This window comes from Schistocerca piceifrons, chromosome 7 (genome assembly GCF_021461385.2).
Source record: "Schistocerca piceifrons isolate TAMUIC-IGC-003096 chromosome 7, iqSchPice1.1, whole genome shotgun sequence".
In the NCBI taxonomy this organism is placed as follows: domain Eukaryota; kingdom Metazoa; phylum Arthropoda; class Insecta; order Orthoptera; family Acrididae; genus Schistocerca; species Schistocerca piceifrons.
This window is the reverse complement of record NC_060144.1, coordinates 44,861,671-44,874,004: the sequence shown is the minus strand read 5'-3', so window position 1 is coordinate 44,874,004 and position 12,334 is coordinate 44,861,671.

Below are 12,334 nucleotides of genomic sequence, written 5' to 3'. Positions count from 1 at the left end.
GGGCCTTCTCAAGCGAACAAGAAGCCATGCATCATGGGGCTGTGGCCTATTCGAAGATGAGGAAGGAGGAGCTCGTCCCGTCGGTGTGGGTGGAAAGTGTTGCGCTACGGCCGCGTTGCGGGCTTTACTAGACGGAGCTTATTGTCTGTCACTTCCAGCCACTCATCCCCTCGCTGACGCCAGTCTCTGTACCTCAACAGCGAGGCGATACCATCCAGGGTAATGGCACACTGAAATAACTGAGGATCACGACACACTTCATTGGCTGGTAGATCCGCCCTTTCGTTTCCCGCAATATGCATGCGCCCTGGCATCCAGCAGACATCTCCAATGGCTTCAGTGGCCCTGAGCACTATGGGACTTAACTGCTGAGATCATCAGTCCCCTAGAACTTAAAACTACTTAAACCTAACTAACCTAAGGACATCACACACATCCATGCCCGAGGCAAGATTCGAACCTGCGACCGTAGCGGTCGCGCGGTTCCAGACTGTAGCGTCTAGAACCGCTCGGCGGCACATACATCTCCTTCCCCACCAAGATCGCAAATTATTCATTGTGGAAGACATTGAAGTCACAAGACAGTCGAACCTTGAAGACATAATAAGGGAAAGCAATAGAGCAACTATGGAGTCCCCCTGTTTCGATCGATTTGTAAAGACAGCTGTGGAGTAGTGGTGCTCAGGTAAACCGTCATAAAATAACTTATTAAAACATTTGTAAGAGTGCAGTCTCTCCTGTACTGCACTAAATATAAAATTACTCTGGGCCTCTGCAGTTACCAGGGCGACAGATAGTTAAAACCCTGGATTTAGGTTTGTACCTGATACACACCAAGTGACTGCAGTACACGCTGCACGCAGATCCAAACGTCCTTATTTCTCGTGGACGATTGGAGAAAAACGAGGAACTTACGTGCCTGACGCACCATGGAGAGTTGCCGTCGGATTGTGAGTGACCGTTCACCAACCTCAGCGGAGAGACCGAGTGCGGGACTGGTCCTATAAGCAACCGTAACCAGCCTAATCCCCTCATGGTGAACAGCTACAGTGATACTCAGATAAGGCCTCGGTGATCCATACTCTGTGCATCCATAGTCTAGCCGTGAATGCACGGGCGCCCTAAAAAAATGTAGCTGACGCGTCTGTCGGTTCCGCAAGACTTGCGGCCGAGTCAATTCATGATGATGTTCAATGGCTTCAGAGTTACGGCTTTCAGGTCTCCCAGGTGTGGCAAACACGACAATCTGAAGTCTAAAATAAGGCCCAGAAACCTCGCTAAGATTTTAAAACGTTGTACGGTGTCCCTTTTATGCGAGTCAGGCAAATTAAAAATATGGCAAAGACGATTAAAATGAACTCATACCCACCCACACACACACACACACACACACACACACTTACCTGTGGAAAACTAAAAACCCATCTTTGCTGCCCACTCCTCTAATCTCTGGCTGTTGCAAACTAGAGGAGGAACAGAAAACAGCAACATTGCCCACTGTAGACTGGCAGTGGTTATGGCTGTGGCAAAATAGGTAACACTTGAAGCACTGCCTCGAGGATCATCGTTCTTCTGCTCCAAACGATCCGACAGCGTGCCACCAACCTGCTTAGACAGGAAAGACAGCATGAATATTGAAAGGTAGCTACGAAGCCCCATCGTTGAAGCTGCTCTGGAATGTCAAAGAATACAATAAGAGACAGTGATGTTTACTATGGTGAAATCCGGTTTCGCAGGACAGAGCGGATCAGGTTGTGGTAAGGGGCCAAGGTCAATTACTGTTAGTTGCACAAAACACGCAATTTATTTTCCTAAAAACACATAATCACACATGCCTTAAAAGGATTCAAAACAATACGGCTGAAAGCCTGAACACAATTTCTTTAAGGAATACACATGGCTGAAGGCCTCAGTAAAAAGAAAAGAAAAAAAATTACATAAATTCTCGGCTAAAGGCCACACACTGGACATAGAACAACTCAAGGTTTAAGGCTTGTATAACAAGGATTTCGAAAACATTAGTTTAAACAAGAATCTTCAAGTTTTAATTTAAAACGGCTGAAGGCCTTATCTTAAAAAGATTTCACATAAAAGCTCGGCTGAAGGCCACATACTCAACATGAAGAACTCAAGGCGTAAGGCCTCGATAACAAAGATTTCAAATGGAGGCAAATCTCCTTTTTAAAATAGTTTTAAACCAATCAGCCTTGAAAGTTCAGTTTAAGTCTACTTAAGGCCTTATTTTAAAATTACAATAGACTAAACTAATATACTGCTGAAGGTCTCCCACAGTACTTCAGACTAAAAGAAAATCACTATAAAAAACCAACAAAACAGCAGTGCTCAGAAGTGTTCCAAGGGTCGGCGTGAGGAGGTAACTCTAACGTAATGTTAGGTGAGACAGCCAAAAGTGGGATTAAATAATCGGATGGCAACCCGACCCAAGGATGGTTGAAGGACCGACCAATCACCTAATCAATTCCCTTCCGCCCGACCAACGTATTGACAATGGAAAATGTCAGCGACGACGAAGATACCAGCAGCACTACGTCTTCAAATATTGGCGTCTAAATACAGCCAAGGCCACTCAAAAATATGAACAACACCAAAGGGTGCCGAACTACACGCCGTGCCGGACTCTGTCCCAACCGACCGACTGACGACTCCAGTGCGTAGGCAGCATTAACATAACTGCTCAGTCGAAATCACACAAGCTATACACAGATGCACGGAAACGCTTCCACAAGAACTCGAACAGTACTAAAAGCAATCACTGTGGAACAACAATGACGAATCACGACACACATGGAGAACCCATAATCGGTCGACGACCAAATACACGTCGTCCGATGAGACGACCAACCGAACGACCAACCGCGGTCGTCCGCACTCAATTCATGTGTGTTGGCAACAGTCAGGCGAGTCATGGCTGTCCGGACCTCACTGGTGCTCCGTCCTGACTCCCTTCGAACGGACGACGTGCCGGAGACACTGGCTCGGACCCAACCATGCAGAGGGAACCGCGGCCCATTGGCCATCCGACATCTTCGCAGAAGGAAGGAACCGACCCAGGCCCGGCAAGATGACCAACTGATGAGGCCTATAAACGGTGAAAAGACCAAATACACGTCGTCCGATGAGACGACCGACCGAACGACCAACCGCGGTCGTCCGCACTCAATTCATGTGTGTTGGCAACAGTCAGGCGAGTCATGGCTGTCCGGACCTCACTGGTGCTCCGTCCTGACTCCCTTCGAACGGACGACGTGCCGGAGACACTGGCTCGGACCCAACCATGCAGAGGGAACCGCGGCCCATTGGCCACCCGACATCTTCGCAGAAGGAAGGAACCGACCCAGGCCCGGCAAGATGACCAACTGATGAGGCCTATAAACGGTGAAAAGACCAAATACACGTCGTCCGATGAGACGACCGACCGAACGACCAACCGCAGTCGTCCGCACTCAATTCATGTGTGTTGGCAACAGTCAGGCGAGTCATGGCTGTCCGGACCTCACTGGTGCTCCGTCCTGACTCCCTTCGAACGGACGACGTGCCGGAGACACTGGCTCGGACCCAACCATGCAGAGGGAACCGCGGCCCATTGGCCACCCGACATCTTCGCAGAAGGAAGGAACCGACCCAGGCCCGGCAAGATGACCAACTGATGAGGCCTATAAACGGTGAAAAGACCAAATACACGTCGTCCGATGAGACGACCGACCGAACGACCAACCGCGGTCGTCCGCACTCAATTCATGTGTGTTGGCAACAGTCAGGCGAGTCATGGCTGTCCGGACCTCACTGGTGCGCCGTCCTGACTCCCTTCGAACGGACGACGTGCCGGAGACACTGGCTCGGACCCAACCATGCAGAGGGAACCGCGGCCCATTGGCCACCCGACATCTTCGCAGAAGGAAGGAACCGACCCAGGCCCGGCAAGATGACCAACTGATGAGGCCTATAAACGGTGAAAAGACCAAATACACGTCGTCCGATGAGACGACCGACCGAACGACCAACCGCGGTCGTCCGCAGTCAATTCATGTGTGTTGGCAACAGTCAGGCGAGTCATGGCTGTCCGGACCTCACTGGTGCTCCGTCCTGACTCCCTTCGAACGGACGACGTGCCGGAGACACTGGCTCGGACCCAACCATGCAGAGGGAACCGCGGCCCATTGGCCACCCGACATCTTCGCAGAAGGAAGGAACCGACCCAGGCCCGGCAAGATGACCAACTGATGAGGCCTATAAACGGTGAAAAGACCAAATACACGTCGTCCGATGAGACGACCGACCGAACGACCAACCGCGGTCGTCCGCACTCAATTCATGTGTGTTGGCAACAGTCAGGCGAGTCATGGCTGTCCGGACCTCACTGGTGCTCCGTCCTGACTCCCTTCGAACGGACGACGTGCCGGAGACACTGGCTCGGACCCAACCATGCAGAGGGAACCGCGGCCCATTGGCCACCCGACATCTTCGCAGAAGGAAGGAACCGACCCAGGCCCGGCAAGATGACCAACTGATGACGCCTATAAACGGTGAAAAGACCAAATACACGTCGTCCGATGAGACGACCGACCGAACGACCAACTGCGGTCGTCCGCACTCAATTCATGTGTGTTGGCAACAGTCAGGCGAGTCATGGCTGTCCGGACCTCACTGGTGCTCCGTCCTGACTCCCTTCGAACGGACGACGTGCCGGAGACACTGGCTCGGACCCAACCATGCAGAGGGAACCGCGGCCCATTGGCCACCCGACATCTTCGCAGAAGGAAGGAACCGACCCAGGCCCGGCAAGATGACCAACTGATGAGGCCTATAAACGGTGAAAAGACCAAATACACGTCGTCCGATGAGACGACCGACCGAACGACCAACCGCGGTCGTCCGCACTCAATTCATGTGTGTTGGCAAGAGTCAGGCGAGTCATGGCTGTCCGGACCTCACTGGTGCTCCGTCCTGACTCCCTTCGAACGGACGACGTGCCGGAGACACTGGCTCGGACCCAACCATGCAGAGGGAACCGCGGCCCATTGGCAACCCGACATCTTCGCAGAAGGAAGGAACCGACCCAGGCCCGGCAAGATGACCAACTGATGAGGCCTATAAACGGTGAAAAGACCAAATACACGTCGTCCAATGAGACGACCGACCGAACGACCAACCGCGGTCGTCCGCACTCAATTCATGTGTGTTGGCAACAGTCAGGCGAGTCATGGCTGTCCTGACCTCACTGATGCTCCGTCCTGACTCCCTTCGAACGGACGACGTGCCGGAGACACTGGCTCGGACCCAACCATGCAGAGGGAACAGCGGCCCATTGGCCACCCGACATCTTCGCAGAAGGAAGGAAGCGACCCAGGCCCGGCAAGATGACCAACTGATGAGGCCTATAAACGGTGAAAAGACCAAATACACGTCGTCCGATGAGACGACCGACCGAACGACCAACCGCGGTCGTCCGCACTCAATTCATGTGTGTTGGCAACAGTCAGGCGAGTCATGGCTGTCCGGACCTCACTGGTGCTCCGTCCTGACTCCCTTCGAACGGACGACGTGCCGGAGACACTGGCTCGGACCCAACCATGCAGAGGGAACCGCGGCCCATTGGCCACCCGACATCTTCGCAGAAGGAAGGAACCGACCCAGGCCCGCCAAGATGACCAACTGATGAGGCCTATAAACGGTGAAAAGACCAAATACACGTCGTCCGATGAGACGACCGACCGAACGACCAACCGCGGTCGTCCGCACTCAATTCATGTGTGTTGGCAACAGTCAGGCGAGTCATGGCTGTCCGGACCTCACTGGTGCTCCGTCCTGACTCCCTTCGAACGGACGACGTGCCGGAGACAGTGGCTCGGACCCAACCATGCAGAGGGAACAGCGGCCCATTGGCCACCCGACATCTTCGCAGAAGGAAGGAACCGACCCAGGCCCGGCAAGATGACCAACTGATGAGGCCTATAAACGGTGAAAAGACCAAATACACGTCGTCCGATGAGACGACCGACCGAACGACCAACCGCGGTCGTCCGCACTCAATTCATGTGTGTTGGCAACAGTCAGGCGAGTCATGGCTGTCCGGACCTCACTGGTGCTCCGTCCTGACTCCCTTCGAACGGACGACGTGCCGGAGACACTGGCTCGGACCCAACCATGCAGAGGGAACAGCGGCCCATTGGCCACCCGACATCTTCGCAGAAGGAAGGAACCGACCCAGGCCCGGCAAGATGACCAACTGATGAGGCCTATAAACGGTGAAAAGAACAAATACACGTCGTCCGATGAGACGACCGACCGAACGACCAACCGCGGTCGTCCGCACTCAATTCATGTGTGTTGGCAACAGTCAGGCGAGTCATGGCTGTCCGGACCTCACTGGTGCTCCGTCTTGACTCCCTTCGAACAGACGACGTGCCGGAGACACTGGCTCGGACCCAACCATGCAGAGGGAACCGCGGCCCATTGGCCACCCGACATCTTCGCAGAAGGAAGGAACCGACCCAGGCCCGGCAAGATGACCAACTGATGAGGCCTATAAACGGTGAAAAGACCAAATGCACGTCGTCCGATGAGACGACCGACTGAACGACCAACAGCGGTCGTCCGCACTCAATTCATGTGTGTTGGCAACAGTCAGGCGAGTCATGGCTGTCCGGACCTCACTGGTGCTCCGTCCTGACTCCCTTCGAACGGACGACGTGCCGGAGACAGTGGCTCGGACCCAACCATGCAGAGGGAACAGCGGCCCATTGGCCACCCGACATCTTCGCAGAAGGAAGGAACCGACCCAGGCCCGCCAAGATGACCAACTGATGAGGCCTATAAACGGTGAAAAGACCAAATACACGTCGTCCGATGAGACGACCGACCGAACGACCAACCGCGGTCGTCCGCACTCAATTCATGTGTGTTGGCAACAGTCAGGCGAGTCATGGCTGTCCGGACCTCACTGGTGCTCCGTCCTGACTCCCTTCGAACGGACGACGTGCCGGAGACAGTGGCTCGGACCCAACCATGCAGAGGGAACAGCGGCCCATTGGCCACCCGACATCTTCGCAGCAGGAAGGAACCGACCCAGGCCCGGCAAGATGACCAACTGATGAGGCCTATAAACGGTGAAAAGACCAAATACACGTCGTCCGATGAGACGACCGACCGAACGACCAACCGCGGTCGTCCGCACTCAATTCATGTGTGTTGGCAACAGTCAGGCGAGTCATGGCTGTCCGGACCTCACTGGTGCTCCGTCCTGACTCCCTTCGAACGGACGACGTGCCGGAGACACTGGCTCGGACCCAACCATGCAGAGGGAACCGCGGCCCATTGGCCACCCGACATCTTCGCAGAAGGAAGGAACCGACCCAGGCCCGGCAAGATGACCAACTTGTGAGGCCTATAAACGGTGAAAAGACCAAATACACGTTGTCCGATGAGACGACCGACCGAACGACCAACGGCGGTCGTCCGCACTCAATTCATGTGTGTTGGCAACAGTCAGGCGAGTCATGGCTGTCCGGACCTCACTGGTGCTCCGTCCTGACTCCCTTCGAACGGACGACGTGCCGGAGACACTGGCTCGGACCCAACCATGCAGAGGGAACCGCGGCCCATTGGCCACCCGACATCTTCGCAGAAGGAAGGAACCGACCCAGGCCCGGCAAGATGACCAACTGATGAGGCCTATAAACGGTGAAAAGACCAAATACACGTCGTCCGATGAGACGACCGACCGAACGACCAACCGCGGTCGTCCGCACTCAATTCATGTGTGTTGGCAACAGTCAGGCGAGTCATGGCTGTCCGGACCTCACTGGTGCTCCGTCCTGACTCCCTTCGAACGGACGACGTGCCGGAGACACTGGCTCGGACCCAACCATGCAGAGGGAACCGCGGCCCATTGGCCACCCGACATCTTCGCAGGAGGAAGGAACCGACCCAGGCCCGGCAAGATGACCAACTGATGAGGCCTATAAACGGTGAAAAGACCAAATACACGTCGCCCGATGAGACGACCGACCGAACGACCAACCGCGGTCGTCCGCACTCAATTCATGTGTGTTGGCAACAGTCAGGCGAGTCATGGCTGTCCGGACCTCACTGGTGCTCCGTCCTGACTCCCTTCGAACGGACGACGTGCCGGAGACAGTGGCTCGGACCCAAACATGCAGAGGGAACAGCGGCCCATTGGCCACCCGACATCTTCGCAGAAGGAAGGAACCGACCCAGGCCCGGCAAGATGACCAACTTGTGAGGCCTATAAACGGTGAAAAGACCAAATACACGTCGTCCGATGAGACGACCGACCGAACGACCAACGGCGGTCGTCCGCACTCAATTCATGTGTGTTGGCAACAGTCAGGCGAGTCATGGCTGTCCGGACCTCACTGGTGCTCCGTCCTGACTCCCTTCGAACGGACGACGTGCCGGAGACACTGGCTCGGACCCAACCATGCAGAGGGAACAGCGGCCCATTGGCCACCCGACATCTTCGCAGAAGGAAGGAACCGACCCAGGCCCGGCAAGATGACCAACTGATGAGGCCTATAAACGGTGAAAAGACCAAATACACGTCGTCCGATGAGACGACCGACCGAACGACCAACCGCGGTCGTCCGCACTCAATTCATGTGTGTTGGCAAGAGTCAGGCGAGTCATGGCTGTCCGGACCTCACTGGTGCTCCGTCCTGACTCCCTTCGAACGGACGACGTGCCGGAGACAGTGGCTCGGACCCAAACATGCAGAGGGAACAGCGGCCCATTGGCCACCCAACATCTTCGCAGAAGGAAGGAACCGACCCAGGCCCGGCAAGATGACCAACTGATGAGGCCTATAAACGGTGAAAAGACCAAATACACGTCGTCCGATGAGACGACTGACCGAACGACCAACCGCGGTCGTCCGCACTCAATTCATGTGTGTTGGCAACAGTCAGGCGAGTCATGGCTGTCCGGACCTCACTGGTGCTCCGTCCTGACTCCCTTCGAACGGACGACGTGCCGGAGACACTGGCTCGGACCGAACCATGCAGAGGGAACCGCGGCCCATTGGCCACCCGACATCTTCGCAGAAGGAAGGAACCGACCCAGGCCCGGCAAGATGACCAACTGATGAGGCCTATAAACGGTGAAAAGACCAAATACACGTCGTCCGATGAGACGACCGACCGAACGACCAACCGCGGTCGTCCGCACTCAATTCATGTGTGTTGGCAACAGTCAGGCGAGTCATGGCTGTCCGGACCTCACTGGTGCTCCGTCCTGACTCCCTTCGAACGGACGACGTGCCGGAGACACTGGCTCGGACCCAACCATGCAGAGGGAACCGCGGCCCATTGGCCACCCGACATCTTCGCAGCAGGAAGGAACCGACCCAGGCCCGGCAAGATGACCAACTGATGAGGCCTATAAACGGTGAAAAGACCAAATACACGTCGTCCGATGAGACGACCGACCGAACGACCAACCGCGGTCGTCCGCACTCAATTCATGTGTGTTGGCAACAGTCAGGCGAGTCATGGCTGTCCGGACCTCACTGGTGCTCCGTCCTGACTCCCTTCGAACGGACGACGTGCCGGAGACAGTGGCTCGGACCCAAACATGCAGAGGGAACAGCGGCCCATTGGCCACCCAACATCTTCGCAGAAGGAAGGAACCGACCCAGGCCCGGCAAGATGACCAACTGATGAGACCTATAAACGGTGAAAAGACCAAATACACGTCGTCCGATGAGACGACCGACCGAACGACCAACCGCGGTCGTCCGCACTCAATTCATGTGTGTTGGCAACAGTCAGGCGAGTCATGGCTGTCCGGACCTCACTGGTGCTCCGTCCTGACTCCCTTCGAACGGACGACGTGCCGGAGACACTGGCTCGGACCCAACCATGCAGAGGGAACCGCGGCCCATTGGCCACCCGACATCTTCGCAGAAGGAAGGAACCGACCCAGGCCCGGCAAGATGACCAACTGATGAGGCCTATAAACGGTGAAAAGACCAAATACACGTCGTCCGATGAGACGACCGACCGAACGACCAACCGCGGTCGTCCGCACTCAATTCATGTGTGTTGGCAACAGTCAGGCGAGTCATGGCTGTCCGGACCTCACTGGTGCTCCGTCCTGACTCCCTTCGAATGGACGACGTGCCGGAGACACTGGCTCGGACCCAACCATGCAGAGGGAACCGCGGCCCATTGGCCACCCGACATCTTCGCAGGAGGAAGGAACCGACCCAGGCCCGGCAAGATGACCAACTGATGAGGCCTATAAACGGTGAAAAGACCAAATACACGTCGCCCGATGAGACGACCGACCGAACGACCAACAAACGGTCGTTCCCACTCAAGTCTCTTTCCGTCGGACAGTACACGTGTGCCGCCAGCGGTCTGCCAGTAGTGGCTCTCCGCACCTCTCCAGAGCTTCATCCCAACTCTCCTGATGTCCGTTCGCAACTCGGAAACACGACGTCCCGGAGACACTGGCTCGGACCCAACCATGGAGAGAGAACACTTGGCCATCGCCCACCCGACATCTTAACACAAACAAGAAACTGACCCACGCCCGCCAAGATGACCAACTAAAGGAGGCGCAAGCTAGTACTGGCTGCCGAGAACTCACTGTCGCTGCATACCGAGTGAACTCTCAGCACATGACGAGGCGGAAATACTCTTATCGATACGCGCTGCTGCTGCCACTCACGGGTAGGAAATCAGCAACTTAGTGACGCCAGTAAATCGAATAAAAAACAAGGTGACAGTTCCATAAAGGCAAGCTGTCAACCAAGAAACGGCATGACCACGAGCCGCGCAAACACGTCAAGTGAGCAGTAAACTCATCCCTTGCCTGATGCTTGACTTTTACCAACGCGATCCAGTCAACCTAAAAGCGGAACTATTAATTGTTTTAATTTGAGGTTTGACTTCGAATAACAAATGACGAAAGAAATATTTTTTTCGTATGATATGATTGCAAATTACAGTTTTCAGATTTTTTCCCTTTTCTTGTACTGTGAAACCTTGCGCCTTGCGAAATTTCATGATTCTAGGCTAATGGGAAGTACCCCATAGGTATTGATGAATGAGTTTGCGATTGTCAAAAAATGTGACACAAATGATCATATCTTTTGACTGTATTGACTTAGAAGTTTCCCTTTTTTACACCGCCAAGGAACCGTAGGCCTCAGTATTTGATGCAAATTTCGACTTGAGTCTACCCGTTCCTAACAAAAAAGTGAATTAACACACGGAGGAAGACAGACACCCGGAAAAAAATTTAGGTTTTGATGAGTGAGTTTTCTAGTAATAAAACACACGACATAAATGGCCATGTGTTTTGACTGCATTGACTTAGAATCATTCCTTCCCTACGTCGCCAAGGGACCAGAGATATCAGCACCTGACATAAATTTCAACTTGATACGTTACCTGTTCATGAGAAAAATTACTTTTAGCAGTCCAACAGACACAGTGACAACAAAGCGATTCCGTAAGGATTCTGTTTTTGTCGTCTGAGGCGTGGTACCCTAAAAATGATACAGATTTTACGAAACAAAAATATAACAAATCGGCAAAAGCACACCGCGAGACAATTAATTAGATACACCCCATTGATTTGAAACGAAGGACCAGTTGGAAAACAAATCCGAAACACTGAATTTACGAGATATGGCTACAAAATAACTGGACTGATGGTGTCACAGGATAAGTACGCATGTACCAAAGATGAACGACCAACAGCCATGAAGCATGGAGTGTTCTCAGTCGAATGTGGTATCTCTGGTGCCTGTAACAAAAAATGAGAAGTGTTATGACTGAGCAACGAATTGCAAAGTTTCAAATAATACTTGGGAAACTCTTATTGAAACCTACCTTTTATTGAGAGAAATGTAAGGCGAAGACCGTTTATCAAGTATGCGACGTTTTGAGTGATTCAAGCGTTTCCAAGATGGCTGAGGACGTGTCGAAAGTGACTCACTCCAGGACGCCCTTCAACATCAAAACTGATGAAAATATCTAAAAAATAGACAATCTGATTCGATCTGACCGTCGATTGTGCATTAGATCGATTTCTCGAACTATAGAAATTGAATAAGAATGCAGAAGGCAAATTTCACATAACCAGTTTAACATGAGAAACCTACAATGTGTGAAACTGGTGCCCAGAATTCTCACAATCGAACAAAAAGAAGCTCTTGAAAATGTTTGTATGTTACTGAAAACGATCCTAATTTCTGGGAAAGAGTGATGAAATGTGACAAATCCTGGTTTTATTAATATGCATTTATTTGATATAAAATTATTTAGAGCAATTACCCTGACTGAAA